This window comes from Ranitomeya variabilis, chromosome 5 (assembly GCF_051348905.1).
Source record: "Ranitomeya variabilis isolate aRanVar5 chromosome 5, aRanVar5.hap1, whole genome shotgun sequence".
NCBI classification, from domain to species: Eukaryota; Metazoa; Chordata; class Amphibia; order Anura; family Dendrobatidae; genus Ranitomeya; species Ranitomeya variabilis.
Genome location: NC_135236.1, coordinates 388,885,683 through 388,902,827, shown reverse-complemented (window position 1 = coordinate 388,902,827; position 17,145 = coordinate 388,885,683).

Sequence of the window (17,145 nt, the reverse complement as noted above, 5' to 3'; positions counted from 1 at the left end):
TGAAGGTAATGGCAGCAGGGGACGAAGCTGCACCGCACGTGGGGCTCTCCCACACCCCTATCTTTTCATGCCATCCATTTCCTTTCCTTCATCCAGGGACTCCCTGCTGCTATTACCTCCAATGTCCAAGGGACTCTCTGGCTATTTACATGGACTCTCCCCTGTGATCATAATCCAGTTCTTCCGCAGCGCAGTGTGTCTTTTTGGCATTGTAGGTATTTAGCACTGGATAATAATTTTCTGCACTACAATATATATATTTTTTCTGCGCTATTGCTTTAATCTCCATCGTGCTATCTTGCATATACCAGAGATTTAGGATGGCTCTCTTTTACAGTCTGTGACCACCATTTGGACAATTGCTATTTCTCTCAGACACCTAACTTACACCTGTGGCGACGCCCACATTCAGGGTTCGTAGTGTGTGCATTCAGCCAACTATATATGTTTAACTGATTTTTTCTCTTATTATTTGTTGCTGGATTGTTATGACCTTACGATAATATCTTGTTGATTGCATTATATATGTATATTGCACTTCCATTATGAGTCCCTATGTTGTTACAGTGTCATATCCTAGGGTCACATAGATGTATTATTGCATATGGATGGGGGTGTTGTCATTGTTGTTTTTAAACGTTTTTAATTATGTTTGTGCTTTGGTGATAATAAAGTAGTTGTTTATATTCTTGTACCTCAGGTGTGCACTTTTCATTTACGCATTGGCCTTTCCTCCAACAATAGTGACAGAGTCTGGAGACAACGTGGAGAGCGATCTGCTGCTTGCAACATCCTTCAGCAAGACAGGTTTGGCAGTGGGTCAGTAATAGTGGCATTTCTTTGGAGGGCCACACAGCCCTCCATGTGCTCGCCAGAGGAAGCCTGACTGCCATTAGGCACCGAGATAAGATCCTCAGACCCCTTGTGAGACCATATGCTGGTGCGGTTGGCCCTGGGTTCCTCCTAATGCAGGACAATGCCAGACCTCATGTGGCTGGAGTGTGTCAGCAGTTTCTGCAAGATGAAGGCATTGAAGCTATGGACTGGCCCACCCGTTCCCCAGACCTGAATTTGATTGAACACATCTAGGACATCATGTCTCGCACCATCCACCACGTTGCACCACAGACTGTCCAGGAGTTGGCAGATGCTTTAGTCCAGGTCTGGGAGGAGGTCCCTCAGGAGACCATCCGCAGCCTCATCAGGAGCATGCCCACGCATTTTAGGGAGGTCATACAGGCACGTGGAGGCCATACACACTACTGAGCATCATTTGCTTGTTTTGAGGCATTTCCACTGAAGTTGGATCAGCCTGTAATTTGATTTTCCACTTTGAATTTGAGTATTGTTCCAACTCCAGACCTCCGTGGGATATTAATTTTGATTTACATTGATCATTTTTATGTTTTATTGTTCTCAACGCTTTCCACTATGTAGTGAATAAAGATTTACAAGTGGAATATTTTATTCAGTGATATCTATGATGTGGTATTTTAGTGTTCCCTTTATTTTTTTGAGCAGTGTATATATCTTTTTGGAGTTCTAGTGTTCCTGTGCGCAAATGCACACGCATAGGACTATTGGAAATTACTGTGACATCACAGACATGTGCAATGAGACTGCATGGATGCCAGAGATATGGCTTGCAGCTGTATCTTGCAAATGTGAGTGCAGTCTAAGTTCCACTTAGGGTGAGTGTCCACGGTAAGTAAACGCTGCGTGATTGACGCTGCAGCGTCAAACACGCAGCGTCCAGATGTTCCAGCATAGTGGATGGGATTTTGTGAAATCCCATGTCCACTATGCGTGGAAACATGCACGCGGCGGCCCTGCGATTCCGGACATGCTGCGCGTCTTTTCAGATCGCAGCATGTCCGTGCTACCTGCGGCGACGCTGCGTCGCTGCAGGTAATATCACAGGGCCCTATGGCGAGGGGTGCGATGATCCCGGATGTGTACAGTACACATCCGGCATGATCGCGTCCCAGAAAGGGGGCGGGGCTTAGCGCCGAGCGGCTTCGCCGCTGCGGCGATACCGCCGGCCATCCTGAGCGTGGACACGCAGCCTCGGGATGTGACACCTGAAACTACTTCTATAGTATTTATGAGATATTTCTTGTATTTATCACTGTCTATGATATACAGTACACTAATTTGATAATATCATCATATGATCAATCACTTATGTATGCACTGGGCACTTTATGTATTATGAAAATATTACTATGTACACTGTATATTTTTAATGTTTCTTAATCAATTGATTCACTAAATTGATGACTTGTGCACCTAATATATACCTGCTCTATTGTTGTATTCATTGCTTGAGAAAGGATTTTATATCTGAAACGTCGCCATGCAATTGGGCATTAAAGATCACCTTTTTTTAATTTTTGTGCTGGTTCCCCTTTTTTTGCTATTATCTTAAAGGGAAGGTGCCATCCAAAAAATTTTTTTTCCCGATTGAGAAAACGTAAAGAATTAATGTTTACATTTTCTTAAAAAATATTATCATTTGTTTATAATTTAGTAAAATATGAAAAATAATTTTAAAAGGTTTGGCATTTCCACTTTAAAAAACTGGGGGGAGCAGCTTCTGAAATTTGACAAAAACCTAGTGTACAATTAGCTCACATTACTGCACTGCAGTAATTATGGGCGGAGTCTGCTGACGTGTGTGATGTCTCCTCTCCTCCCCTTCTGGGTGTTTGCTAAGGTATAAGAGACAAAGATATTCAGGAACCCAGTGAGCAGCCATTTTGTTGGTGATTGCAAAGTTATACTGACAAGTAGACAGTCACCGAGGATGGCAGGCAGCAAGGATTCTGGGAGATATATGGTGGAGGGAGCAGGGTGACAGCAGCACAGAGTATTTCAGGAGAGCAGTGTGCTGGTCTATGGGGGGCACCCTGTTCGGTGCGCGGAGAAGCCAAGGATTGTACATAGAGCGCTGTCTTTTATACACATGGATGGACAGTCTGCTTGTCTGCTCCACAGAAATCCAGGAAACATTTTTGCTGAGTGATGGCCTGTTCTGATCCAGACTTTGCATGCAAAGACCCCATTCCCCTCCTGAGATCCTGTCCTGGCGATGTGTGAAATTGAGGCGACAGACGCAGTCCGGGGTGACGCTGGGAAAGAAGTGTAGCCATATAGTAACAATAAAAATGAGACCCCTCTCTTCAACTGCCTCGCCAGCCCTACCTTGACTGCACCTAACTGGAGGTCATGCTGCCCTCTCTATAACCCCAGACCCGTGTGCAGCTGCTCAACCAGAACCACCCTAGAATGGGTCCCCTTTCTGAAGATAATACTGCCATAATGTTCTCACATAATACCGCCATACAGATCACACATAATACCATCATATAGATCGCAAATAACGACGCCAGTGTTCTCACATAATACTGCCATATAGATCTCACATAATACCGCCATATAGATCTCACATAATACCGCCATATAAATCATACATAATACCGCCATATAGATCTCACATAATACCGCCATTTAGATCACGCATAATACCGCCATATGCTTCTCATATAACGACGCCATATAGATATCACATACCGCTAGTGTTCTCACAATACCGCCATATAGATCACACATAATACCACCATATACTTCACACATAATACCGCCATATACTTCACACATAATTCCGCCATATAGAGCACACATAATACCGCCATATAGAGCACACATAATACCGCCATATACTTCTCACATAATACCGCCATATAGATCACACATAATACCGCCATATACATCACACAATACTGTCCTATAGTTCTCACATAATACCATCATATAGATCGCAAATAACGATGCCATAGTGTTCTCACATAATACCGCCATATACTTCTCACATAACAACGCCATATAGATCTCACATACCACTAGTGTTCTCACAATACCGCCATATACTTCACACATAATATTGCCATATACTTCACACATAATACCGCCATATAGAGCACACATAATACCGCCATATACTTCTCACATAATACCGCCATATAGATCACACATAATGCCGCCATATAGATCACACATAATACTGTCCTATAGTTCTCTGTCATGAATCCCCAATGGCTAGGGATAGCACAGGACAAGCAAAGTACAAATAAATAACGGACGAGCTCTAGGGTGATGGAACCTGGGCTGACCGCTGCCCTACGCCTGACAAACGCAACTAGAGATAGCCAGGGAGCGTGCCTACGTTGGTTCTAGACGCCACGCACCAGCCTAAGAGCTAACTAGTACTGCAGAGAAAATAAAGACCTCACTTGCCTCCAGAGGAATGAACCCCAAAAGATATAGTTGCCCCCTCACATGTATTGACGGTGAAATGAGAGGAAGGCACACACATAGAGATGATATATATAGATTTAGCAAATTGAGGCCCGCTGTAAACTAGAAAGCAGAACGATACAAAAGGGGACTGAGCGGTCAGCAAAAAACCCTAATCAAAAAAACCATCCTGAGATTACAAGAACCCATGTGCCAACTCATGGCACATGGGGAGAACCTCAGTCCACTAGAGCTACCAGCTAGCATAGAGACATAATAAGTAAGCTGGACAAAAAACCAAACAACTGAAAATCAGCACTTAGCTTATCCTGAAAGATCTGGGAGCAGGTAGGCAGGAACCAAACAGAGCACATCTGAATACATTGATAGCCGGCAAGGGAATGACAGAAAGGCCAGGTAAAATAGGAAACACCCAGCCTCTGATGGACAGGTGGAAACCAAAGGCCGCAACCCACCAAAGTCACCCAGTACCAGCAGTAACCACCAGAGGGAGCCCACAAACAGAATCCACAACAGTACCCCCCCCTTGAGGAGGGGTCACCGAACCCTCACGAGAACCCCCAGGGCGATCAGGGTGAGCTCTATGGAAGGCGCGGACCAAATCAGTCGCATGAACATCGGAGGCGACCACCCAGGAATTATCCTCCTGACCATAACCCTTCCACTTAACCAAATACTGGAGTTTGCGTCTGGAAACACGAGAATCCAAGATCTTCTCAACAACATACTCCAATTCTCCCTCCACCAGCACCGGAGCAGGAGGCTCAACCGAAGGAACAACGGGCACCTCATACCTCCGCAACAACGACCGATGGAACACTGTCATGATCTCTGCAGGCAGAGATCATAGCAAGCCTATAGAGGGACAAGCTCTCGGAAGATGGAACTATACTGACCATGAACTAAGCCTGCCGCGCAACTAGAAATAGCCAGGTAGCATTTCCTATTTATTGCTAGATGCCCAGCTCTGGCCTAAGACCTAAATAGCTAGCAGAGGGAAATATAAGACCTGGCTCACCTCTAGAGAAATATTCCAAAGAAGACAGTGGCCCCCCACATATAATGACGGTGAGTACAGATGAAACAACAAACGCAGCAGGAAAATAGTCTTAGCAAATTTGAGGTCCGCTTACTAGATAGCAGAAGACAGATAGTATACTTTCATGGTCAGCAGAAAAAACACTAACAAAACCCCATCCAGAGATTACCTTAAACTCTGGCATTAACTCATAACGCCAGAGTAGCAATCCCTGATCAACGAGAGCTTTCCAGACACAGTAACAAAACTTCAGCTGTGAACTGGAACAAATAGGCAAAACGAAACATGGACAAAAGTCCAACTTATCTAGTAGTTGTCAGAAGCAGGAACAAGCACTGAGAGGCATCAGATAACATTGTTGACCGGCAAGAAACCACCAGAGAAATGAGCTTAAATAGCGACACCCACTACTGATGGAACCAGGTGAAACAGGAAAGAGGATGACAAGTCCAATTCCACAAGCGGCCACCGGGGGAGCCCAGAATCCAAATTCACAACAGTACCCCCCCCTCAAGGAGGGGGCACCGAACCCTCACCAGATCCACCAGGGCGACCAGGATGAGCCCTATGGAAGGCACGAACAAGATCAGAAGCATGAACATCAGATGCATTGACCCAAGAATTATCCTCCTGGCCGTAACCCTTCCAGTTGACCAGATACTGGAGTCTCCGTCTGGAAACACGAGAGTCCAAAATTTTCTCCACAACGTACTCCAACTCACCCTCAACCAACACCGGAGCAGGAGGCTCAACTGAAGGTACAACAGGTACCTCATACCTGCGCAATAACGACCGATGAAAAACGTTATGAATGGAAAAGGACGCAGGGAGGTCCAAACGGAAAGAAACAGGATTAAGAATCTCCAATATTCTATAAGGGCCGATGAACCGAGGTTTAAACTTAGGAGAAGAGACCCTCATAGGGACAAAACGAGAAGACAACCACACCAAATCTCCAACACAAAGCCGAGAACCAACACGACGATGACGGTTGGCAAAACGCTGAGTCTTCTCCTGGGACAACTTCAAATTGTCCATAACCTGCCCCCAGATGTGATGCAATCTCTCCACCACCGCATCCACTCCAGGACAATCCGAGGATTCCACCTGACCGGAGGAAAATCGAGGGTGAAACCCCGAATTACAGAAAAACGGGGACACCAAGGTGGAAGAGCTGGCCCGATTATTGAGGGCGAACTCTGCCAATGGCAAAAAAGCAACCCAATCATCCTGGTCAGCAGAGACAAAACACCTCAGATATGTCTCCAGGGTCTGATTAGTCCGCTCGGTCTGGCCATTAGTCTGAGGGTGAAAAGCAGATGAAAAAGACAAATCTATGCCCATCCTAGCACAGAATGCCCGCCAAAATCTAGACACAAATTGGGTACCTCTGTCAGAAACAATATTCTCAGGAATACCGTGCAATCGGACAACATTCTGAAAAAACAGAGGAACCAACTCAGAAGAAGAAGGCAACTTGGGCAGAGGAACCAAATGGACCATTTTAGAGAAACGGTCACAGACCACCCAGATGACAGACATCTTCTGGGAAACAGGCAGATCTGAAATAAAATCCATCGAGATGTGTGTCCAAGGCCTCTTAGGAATAGGCAAGGGCAACAGCAGTCCGCTAGCCCGAGAACTACAAGACTTGGCCCGAGCACAAATGTCACATGACTGCACAAAGACTCGCACATCTCGTGACAGGGAAGGCCACCAGAAGGATCTTGCCACCAAATCCCTGGTACCAAAAATTCCGGGATGACCTGCCAATGCAGAAGAATGTACCTCAGAGATGACTCTACTGGTCCAATCCTCCGGAACAAACAGTCTATCAGGCGGACAACGATCCGGTCTATCCGCCTGAAACTCTTGCAAGGACCGCCGCAGATCAGGAGAAACGGCCGACAAAATTACTCCCTCCCTAAGGATACCTGTGGGTTCAGCATTACCAGGAGAGTCCGGGTCAAAACTCCTAGAAAGGGCATCTGCCTTAACATTCTTAGAACCCGGTAGGTATGACACCACAAAATTAAAGCGAGAAAAAAATAAAGACCAGCGCGCCTGTCTAGGATTCAGGCGCCTGGCAGTCTCAAGATAAATCAAATTTTTGTGGTCAGTCAATACCACCACCTGATGCTTAGCCCCCTCTAGCCAATGGCGCCACTCCTCAAACGCCCACTTCATGGCCAAAAGCTCCCTATTCCCCACATCATAATTCCGCTCTGCGGGCGAAAATTTGCGAGAAAAGAAAGCACAAGGCCTAATGACGGAGCAGTCGGAACCTTTCTGCGACAACACTGCCCCAGCTCCGATCTCCGAAGCGTCAACCTCAACCTGAAAAGGCAGATTCACATCAGGCTGACGTAACACAGGGGCAGAGGCAAAACGGTGCTTAAGCTCCTGAAAGGCCTCTACAGCATGAGGGGACCAATTAGCAACATCAGCGCCATGTCTGGTCAAATCAGTCAGTGGTTTAACGACATCCGAAAAACCAGCAATAAATCGGCGGTAAAAGTTGGCAAAGCCCAAAAATCTCTGAAGACCCTTAAGAGAGGAGGGCTGAGTCCAGTCACAAATAGCTTGCACCTTGACGGGATCCATCTCAATGGAAGAGGGAGAAAAAATATACCCCAAAAAGGAAATTTTCTGGACCCCAAAAACGCACTTAGACCCCTTCACACATAAAGAATTAGACCGCAGAACCTGAAAAACTCTCCTGACCTGCTGGACATGAGAGTCCCAGTCATCAGAAAAAATCAGAATATCATCCAGATATATTATCATAAATTTATCCAGAAAATCGCGGAAAATATCATGCATAAAAGACTGGAAAACTGAAGGGGCATTAGAAAGACCAAAAGGCATGACCAAATACTCAAAGTGGCCCTCGGGCGTATTAAATGCGGTCTTCCACTCATCCCCCTGCCTGATCCGCACCAAATTATACGCCCCACGAAGATCAATTTTAGAGAACCACTTAGCACCCTCTATACGAGCAAACAAATCAGTAAGCAATGGCAATGGGTATTGGTACTTAACAGTGATCTTATTCAGAAGCCGATAATCAATACATGGTCTCAAAGAGCCGTCCTTTTTTGAGACAAAGAAAAACCCAGCTCCCAAGGGAGAAGAAGATGGACGAATATGTCCCTTTTCCAAAGACTCCTTTATATATTCCCGCATAGCAGCATGTTCCGGCACAGACAGATTAAACAAACGACCCTTTGGATATTTGCAACCCGGTATCAAATCTATGGCACAATCGCACTCACGGTGCGGAGGTAACGACCCAAGCTTGGGTTCGTCAAAGACGTCTTGATAATCAGAGAGGAACTCAGGGACTTCAGAGGGAATGGACGACGAAATAGAAACCAAAGGTAAGTCCCCATGAATACCCTTACATCCCCAGCTCAACACAGACATTGCTCTCCAGTCCAAGACTGGATTGTGAGACTGCAACCATGGCAATCCCAGTACCAAATCGTCATGTAAATTATACAGCACCAGGAAACGAATAATCTCCTGGTGATCCGGATTGATACGCATGGTTACTTGTGTCCAGTATTGTGGTTTATTATTAGCTAATGGGGTGGAGTCAATCCCCTTCAGAGGAATAAGAGTCTCCAAAGGCTCTAAATCAAAACCACAACGATTGGCAAAGGACCAATCCATAAGACTCAGAGCGGCGCCAGAGTCAACATAGGCGTCCGTGGCAATGGATGACAAAGAGCAAATCAGGGTTACAGACAAAATAAACTTAGACTGAATGGTGCCAATGGAAACAGACTTATCAAGCTTCTTTGTACGCCTAGAGCATGCTGATATAACATGAGTAGAATCCCCACAATAGAAGCACAATCCATTCTTCCGTCTAAAATTCTGTCGCTCGCTCCTGGACAGAATTCTATCACACTGCATACTTTCTGGCGTCTTTTCCATAGACACCGCCAGATGGTGCACCGGTTTGCGCTCCCGCAGACGCCTATCAATCTGAATAGCCATTGTCATGGACTCATTCAGACCTGCAGGCACAGGGAACCCCACCATAACATCCTTAACGGCATCAGAGAGACCTTCTCTGAAAGTAGCCGCCAAGGCGCACTCATTCCACTGAGTAAGCACAGACCATTTACGGAATTTTTGGCAGTAAACCTCAGCTTCGTCTTGCCCCTGAGATAGTGCCATCAAAGTTTTTTCTGCCTGAAGTTCCAAATGAGGTTCCTCATAAAGCAAGCCCAAGGCCAGAAAAAACGCATCCACATCGCACAACGCAGGATCCCCTGCTGGCAATGAGAAGGCCCAATCTTGAGGGTCACCCCTGAGCAAGGAAATCACAATCCTAACCTGCTGAGCAGGGTCTCCAGCTGAACGAGACTTCAGGGACAAATAAAGCTTACAATTATTTCGGAAATTCTGGAAGCTAGCTCTATTCCCTGTGAAGAACTCCGGCAAAGGAATTCTCGGCTCAGATACTGGAGCATGTACCACAAAATCTTGTAAATTTTGTACTTTCGTGATGAGTTTATTCAAACCCGCAGTTACACTCTGAAGATCCATTATTGTCAGGTGCACACAGAGCAATACAGAGATTAGGAGGAGAGAGAGAAAAAAGACTGCAGCAAGGCAAACTGGAGGAGAAAAAAAAAAAAAAAAAAAAAAAAAAATTCCAGCAGACTTCTTATAACTCTCCTTTCTCAACCTGGGTGTTTAACACTTTATGGGCCGGTCAAACTATCATGATCTCTGCAGGCAGAGATCATAGCAAGCCTATAGAGGGACAAGCTCTCGGAAGATGGAACTATACTGACCATGAACTAAGCCTGCCGCGCAACTAGAAATAGCCAGGTAGCATTTCCTATTTATTGCTAGATGCCCAGCTCTGGCCTAAGACCTAAATAGCTAGCAGAGGGAAATATAAGACCTGGCTCACCTCTAGAGAAATATTCCAAAGAAGACAGTGGCCCCCCACATATAATGACGGTGAGTACAGATGAAACAACAAACGCAGCAGGAAAATAGTCTTAGCAAATTTGAGGTCCGCTTACTAGATAGCAGAAGACAGATAGTATACTTTCATGGTCAGCAGAAAAAACACTAACAAAACCCCATCCAGAGATTACCTTAAACTCTGGCATTAACTCATAACGCCAGAGTAGCAATCCCTGATCAACGAGAGCTTTCCAGACACAGTAACAAAACTTCAGCTGTGAACTGGAACAAATAGGCAAAACGAAACATGGACAAAAGTCCAACTTATCTAGTAGTTGTCAGAAGCAGGAACAAGCACTGAGAGGCATCAGATAACATTGTTGACCGGCAAGAAACCACCAGAGAAATGAGCTTAAATAGCGACACCCACTACTGATGGAACCAGGTGAAACAGGAAAGAGGATGACAAGTCCAATTCCACAAGCGGCCACCGGGGGAGCCCAGAATCCAAATTCACAACAGAACACATTATGAATAGCAAACGATGCTGGGAGATCCAAACGAAAAGATACAGGGTTAAGAATCTCCGAGATCCTATAAGGACCGATGAACCGAGGCTTGAACTTAGGAGAAGAGACCTTCATAGGGACAAAACGAGAAGACAACCACACCAAATCCCCAACAAGAAGTCGGGGACCCACGCGGCGACGGCGATTAGCAAACTGCTGAGTCTTCTCCTGAGATAACTTCAAATTGTCCACCACCTGATTCCAAATCTGATGTAGCCTGTCCACCACCATGTCCACTCCCGGACAATCCGAAGACTCCACCTGACCAGAGGAAAAACGAGGATGAAACCCCGAATTACAAAAAAAAGGAGAGACCAACGTGGCAGAACTAGCCCGATTATTAAGAGCAAATTCGGCCAGTGGCAAAAAAGCAACCCAGTCATCTTGGTCAGCAGAAACAAAACACCTCAAATAAGTTTCCAAGGTCTGATTAGTTCGCTCCGTCTGGCCATTCGTCTGAGGATGGAATGCAGACGAGAAAGACAAATCAATGCCCATCTTGGCACAAAACGTCCGCCAAAATCTAGACACAAACTGGGATCCCCTGTCAGAAACGATATTCTCCGGAATCCCATGCAAACGAACCACGTTCTGAAAAAATAAAGGGACCAACTCAGAGGAGGAGGGCAACTTAGGCAAGGGCACCAAATGAACCATCTTAGAAAAGCGGTCACACACAACCCAGATAACGGACATTTTCTGTGAGACAGGGAGATCTGAAATAAAATCCATGGAAATGTGCGTCCAAGGCCTCTTCGGGATAGGCAAGGATAACAACAACCCACTGGCCCGAGAACAGCAAGGCTTAGCTCGAGCACACACTTCACAAGACTGCACAAAGGTACGCACATCCCTAGACAAGGAAGGCCACCAAAAAGACCTGGCCACCAAGTCTCTAGTACCAAATATTCCAGGATGACCAGCCAACACAGAAGAATGGACCTCGGAGATGACTCTACTGGTCCAATCATCCGGAACAAACAGTCTTTCTGGTGGACAACGATCCGGTTTATCCACCTGAAACTCCTGCAATGCACGTCGCAAGTCTGGGGATACGGCGGACAATATTACCCCATCCCTAAGGATACCAGTAGGCCCAGAGTCTCCAGGAGAGTCAGGCACAAAACTCCTGGAAAGAGCATCTGCCTTCACATTCTTTGAACCTGGCAGGTATGAAACCACGAAATTGAAACGAGAAAAAAACAACGACCAACGAGCCTGTCTAGGATTCAAACGCCTGGCAGACTCAAGGTAAATGAGATTCTTGTGATCAGTCAAGACCACCACACGATGTTTAGCACCCTCAAGCCAATGACGCCACTCCTCAAATGCCCACTTCATGGCCAAAAGCTCCCGATTACCCACATCATAATTGCGCTCGGCGGGCGAGAATTTTCTAGAGAAGAATGCACATGGCTTCATCACCGAGCCATCAGAACTTCTCTGTGACAAAACCGCCCCCGCTCCAATCTCGGAAGCATCAACCTCAACCTGAAAAGGAAGTGAAACATCTGGTTGACACAACACAGGAGCAGAAGAAAACCAGCGCTTAAGTTCCTGAAAGGCCCCCACAGCCGCAGGAGACCAATTAGCAACATCAGCACCCTTTTTAGTCAAATCAGTCAAAGGTTTAACAATACTGGAAAAATTTGCAATGAACCGACGATAAAAATTAGCAAACCCCAAGAACTTCTGTAGGCTCTTAACAGATGTAGGTTGTGTCCAGTCACAAATTGCCTGAACCTTAACGGGATCCATCTCAATAGTAGAAGGAGAAAAAATGTACCCCAAAAAAGAAATCTTCTGGACTCCGAAGAGACACTTTGAGCCCTTCACAAACAGAGAATTGGCCCGCAGAACCTGAAACACCTTCCTGACCTGTAGAACATGAGACTCCCAGTCATCAGAAAACACCAAAATATCATCCAAATACACAATCATAAACTTATCCAGATATTCACGGAAAATATTGTGCATAAAGGACTGAAAGACTGACGGAGCATTGGAGAGTCCAAAAGGCATTACCAAATACTCAAAATGGCCCTCAGGCGTATTAAATGCGGTTTTCCACTCATCACCTTGTTTTATCCGCACCAGATTATACGCACCGCGAAGATCTATCTTAGTGAACCACCTAGCCCCCTTAATGCAAGCAAACAAGTCAGTTAATAATGGCAATGGATACTGATATTTGACTGTAATCTTATTTAGAAGGCGATAATCTATACAAGGCCTTAGGGAACCATCTTTTTTTGCCACGAAAAAAAAACCTGCTCCCAGAGGGGACGAAGATGGACGAATATGTCCCTTTTCCAAGGACTCCTTAATATAATTCCGCATAGCAGTATGCTCTGGTAGTGACAGATTAAATAAACGACCCTTAGGGAACTTACTGCCAGGAATTAATTCTATAGCACAGTCACACTCTCTATGAGGAGGGAGCGAATTGAGCTTAGGCTCCTCAAAAACATCCCTATAGTCAGACAAAAACGCAGGGATCTCAGAAGGAGTAGATGAAGCGATTGAAATCGGAGGTGCATCACCATGAACCCCCTGACATCCCCAGCTTAACACAGACATTGTTTTCCAGTCCAGGACAGGATTATGAGTTTGTAACCATGGCAGACCAAGCACTAGTACATCATGTAAATTATACAGTACAAGGAAGCGAATCACCTCCTGATGAACGGGAGTCATGCGCATGGTCACTTGTGTCCAGTACTGCGGTTTATTCATAGCCAATGGTGTAGAGTCAATTCCCTTCAGAGGAATAGGAACTTCCAGAGGCTCCAGACTAAAACCGCAGCGTTTAGCAAATGACCAATCCATAAGACTCAGGGCAGCGCCCGAATCCACATAGGCATCGACGGAAATGGAAGACAGTGAAAAAATCAGAGTCACAGACAAAATGAATTTAGGCTGCAGAGTACCAATGGCAAAAGATTTATCAACCCTTTTTGTGCGTTTAGAGCATGCTGATATAACATGAGCTGAATCACCACAATAAAAACACAATCCATTTTTCCGCCTATAATTTTGCCGTTCACTTCTGGACTGAATTCTATCACATTGCATAGTCTCAGGTGCCTGTTCAGAAGACACCGCCAACTGGTGCACGGGTTTGCGTTCCCGTAAACGCCGATCAATCTGAATGGCCATAGCCATAGACTCATTCAGACCTGTAGGCGTAGGGAACCCACCATAATATCCTTAATGGCCTCAGAAAGACCATTTCTGAAGTTTGCAGCCAGGGCGCACTCATTCCACTGAGTAAGCACCGACCATTTCCGAAATTTTTGACAATATATTTCCGCTTCATCATGCCCCTGAGAGAGGGCTAATAAAGCCTTTTCAGCCTGAATCTCCAGGTTAGGTTCCTCATAGAGCAATCCCAATGCCAGAAAAAACGCATCCACACTGAGCAATGCAGGATCCCCTGGTGCCAATGCAAATGCCCAATTCTGAGGGTCGCCCCGCAGGAAAGATATTACAATCTTGACCTGTTGAGCAGGGTCTCCAGAGGAGCGAGATTTTAAAGAAAGAAACAATTTACAATTGTTCCTGAAATTCAGGAAGGTAGATCTATCTCCAGAAAAGAACTCTGGAATAGGAATTCTAGGTTCAGACATGGGAGTGTGAACAACAAAATCCTGTATGTTTTGAACTTTTGCCGCGAGATTACTCAGGCTGGAAGCCAAACTCTGGACATCCATGTTAAACAGCTAAGATCAGAGCCATTCAAGGGTTAAGAGGAGGTAAGAAGCAGCTAGACAGCAATTAAGGGCTAGGCAGCAAAACTCTGAAGGAAAAAAAAAAAAAAAATTCCCTTAAACACTTCTTTTTCTCCTGCTTCAGCCAAAACAATTAACACTTTGTTGGCCGGCTATACTGTCATGAATCCCCAATGGCTAGGGATAGCACAGGACAAGCAAAGTACAAATAAATAACGGACGAGCTCTAGGGTGATGGAACCTGGGCTGACCGCTGCCCTACGCCTGACAAACGCAACTAGAGATAGCCAGGGAGCGTGCCTACGTTGGTTCTAGACGCCACGCACCAGCCTAAGAGCTAACTAGTACTGCAGAGAAAATAAAGACCTCACTTGCCTCCAGAGGAATGAACCCCAAAAGATATAGTTGCCCCCTCACATGTATTGACGGTGAAATGAGAGGAAGGCACACACATAGAGATGATATATATAGATTTAGCAAATTGAGGCCCGCTGTAAACTAGAAAGCAGAATGATACAAAAGGGGACTGAGCGGTCAGCAAAAAACCCTAATCAAAAAAACCATCCTGAGATTACAAGAACCCATGTGCCAACTCATGGCACATGGGGAGAACCTCAGTCCACTAGAGCTACCAGCTAGCATAGAGACATAATAAGCAAGCTGGACAAAAAACCAAACAACTGAAAATCAGCACTTAGCTTATCCTGAAAGATCTGGGAGCAGGTAGGCAGGAACCAAACAGAGCACATCTGAATACATTGATAGCCGGCAAGGGAATGACAGAAAGGCCAGGTAAAATAGGAAACACCCAGCCTCTGATGGACAGGTGGAAACCAAAGGCCGCAACCCACCAAAGTCACCCAGTACCAGCAGTAACCACCAGAGGGAGCCCACAAACAGAATCCACAACAGTTCTCACATAATACCATCATATAGATCGCAAATAACAACGCCATAGTGTTCTCACTTAATACCGCCATATACTTCTCACATAATACCGCCATATAGAGCACACATAATACCGCCATATACTTCTCACATAATACCGCCATATAGATCACACATAATACCGCCATATACTTCACACATAATACCGCCATATAGATCACACATAATATCACCATATAGATCACACATAACAGGGGGGAGAGGAGTGCATAGGAGAGGATTAGATACACGGCCCAGCAGTCAGTATCGCACATAGGAGGATTAGATACACAGCTCAGCAGTCAGTATCACACAGGACAGTATTAGATGCACAGCTCAGTCAGTATCACACAGGATAGGATTAGATACACGGCTCAGCAGTCAGTATCACAAAGGATAGCATTAGATCCACAGCTCAGCAGTCAGGATCACACAGGGGAGGATTAGATACTCAGCACAGCAGACAGCATCACACAGGAGAGAATTAGATACACAGCTCAGTCAGTATCACACAGGAGAGGATTAGGTACACGGCTCAGCACAGTATCACACAGGGTAGGATTAGATACACGGCTCAGCAGACAGCATCACACAGAAGAGGATTAGATACACATCTCAGCACAGTATCACACAAGGTAAGATTAGATACACAGCTCAGCTGACAGCATCACACAGGAGAGGATTAGATACACGTCTCAGCACAGTATCACACAGGGTAAGATTAGATACATGTCTCAGCAAAGTATCACACAGGGTAGGATTAGATACATGGCTCAGCAGACAGCATCACACAGGAGAGGATTAGATATGTCTCAGCACAGTATCACACGGTAGGATTAGATACATGGCTCAGCACAGTAACACACATGGGAAGAGATACACTGCTCAGAGTCAGCATCACACAGGAGAGGATTAGATACATGTCTCAGCACAGTATCACACAGGGTAGGATTAGATACATGGCTCAGCAGACAGCATCACACAGGAGAGGATTAGATATATGTCTCAGCACAGTATCACACAGGGTAGGATTAGATACACTGCTCAGAGTCAGCATCACAAAGGATAGGATTAGATTGCCTATTCCCCTCCCCCGATACTTACTTCATGGCTCCGCTACTGAGTCCTTTCACCTTAACGTCCTTGGTCTCCTCCTCCTCCTATAACCGCAGGGCTCCTGCGATTATACTGGGAAACTGGAGCTCACAACACACTGTGAGCTCCAGAAAGATGGCGCCGATCTCCTGCCTCTGCTGTGATGTGGACGGCTCAGGGGGCATGGCCAGATCACAGCAGGGAGCAGCTCAATGTAAAGTATAGGGTTGGATGCTGACTGCAGATGTCTATGCCCAGGGCAGCCATATTTGCAGAGTTTAAATGTCGTGCAGCTACACTTACACTCCTGCAAAGCAAAATGGTGGCGCCCAGTGGCTGAAAAAATAATTAATAATAAAAAAAGTTAAAGTTAAAAAATGTAAATTTGTGTTAAAAATAATTGTTTATATAAACAATCATTTTTAATACAAAAAATAAAATGCGGCACCTTCTCTTTAAGGAGCCAGTTGATTGCTGGTTGGGGAATTGTGCACACTATTAAGGTATTCTCTGGTGCTCTTCCAATCTTTCTATC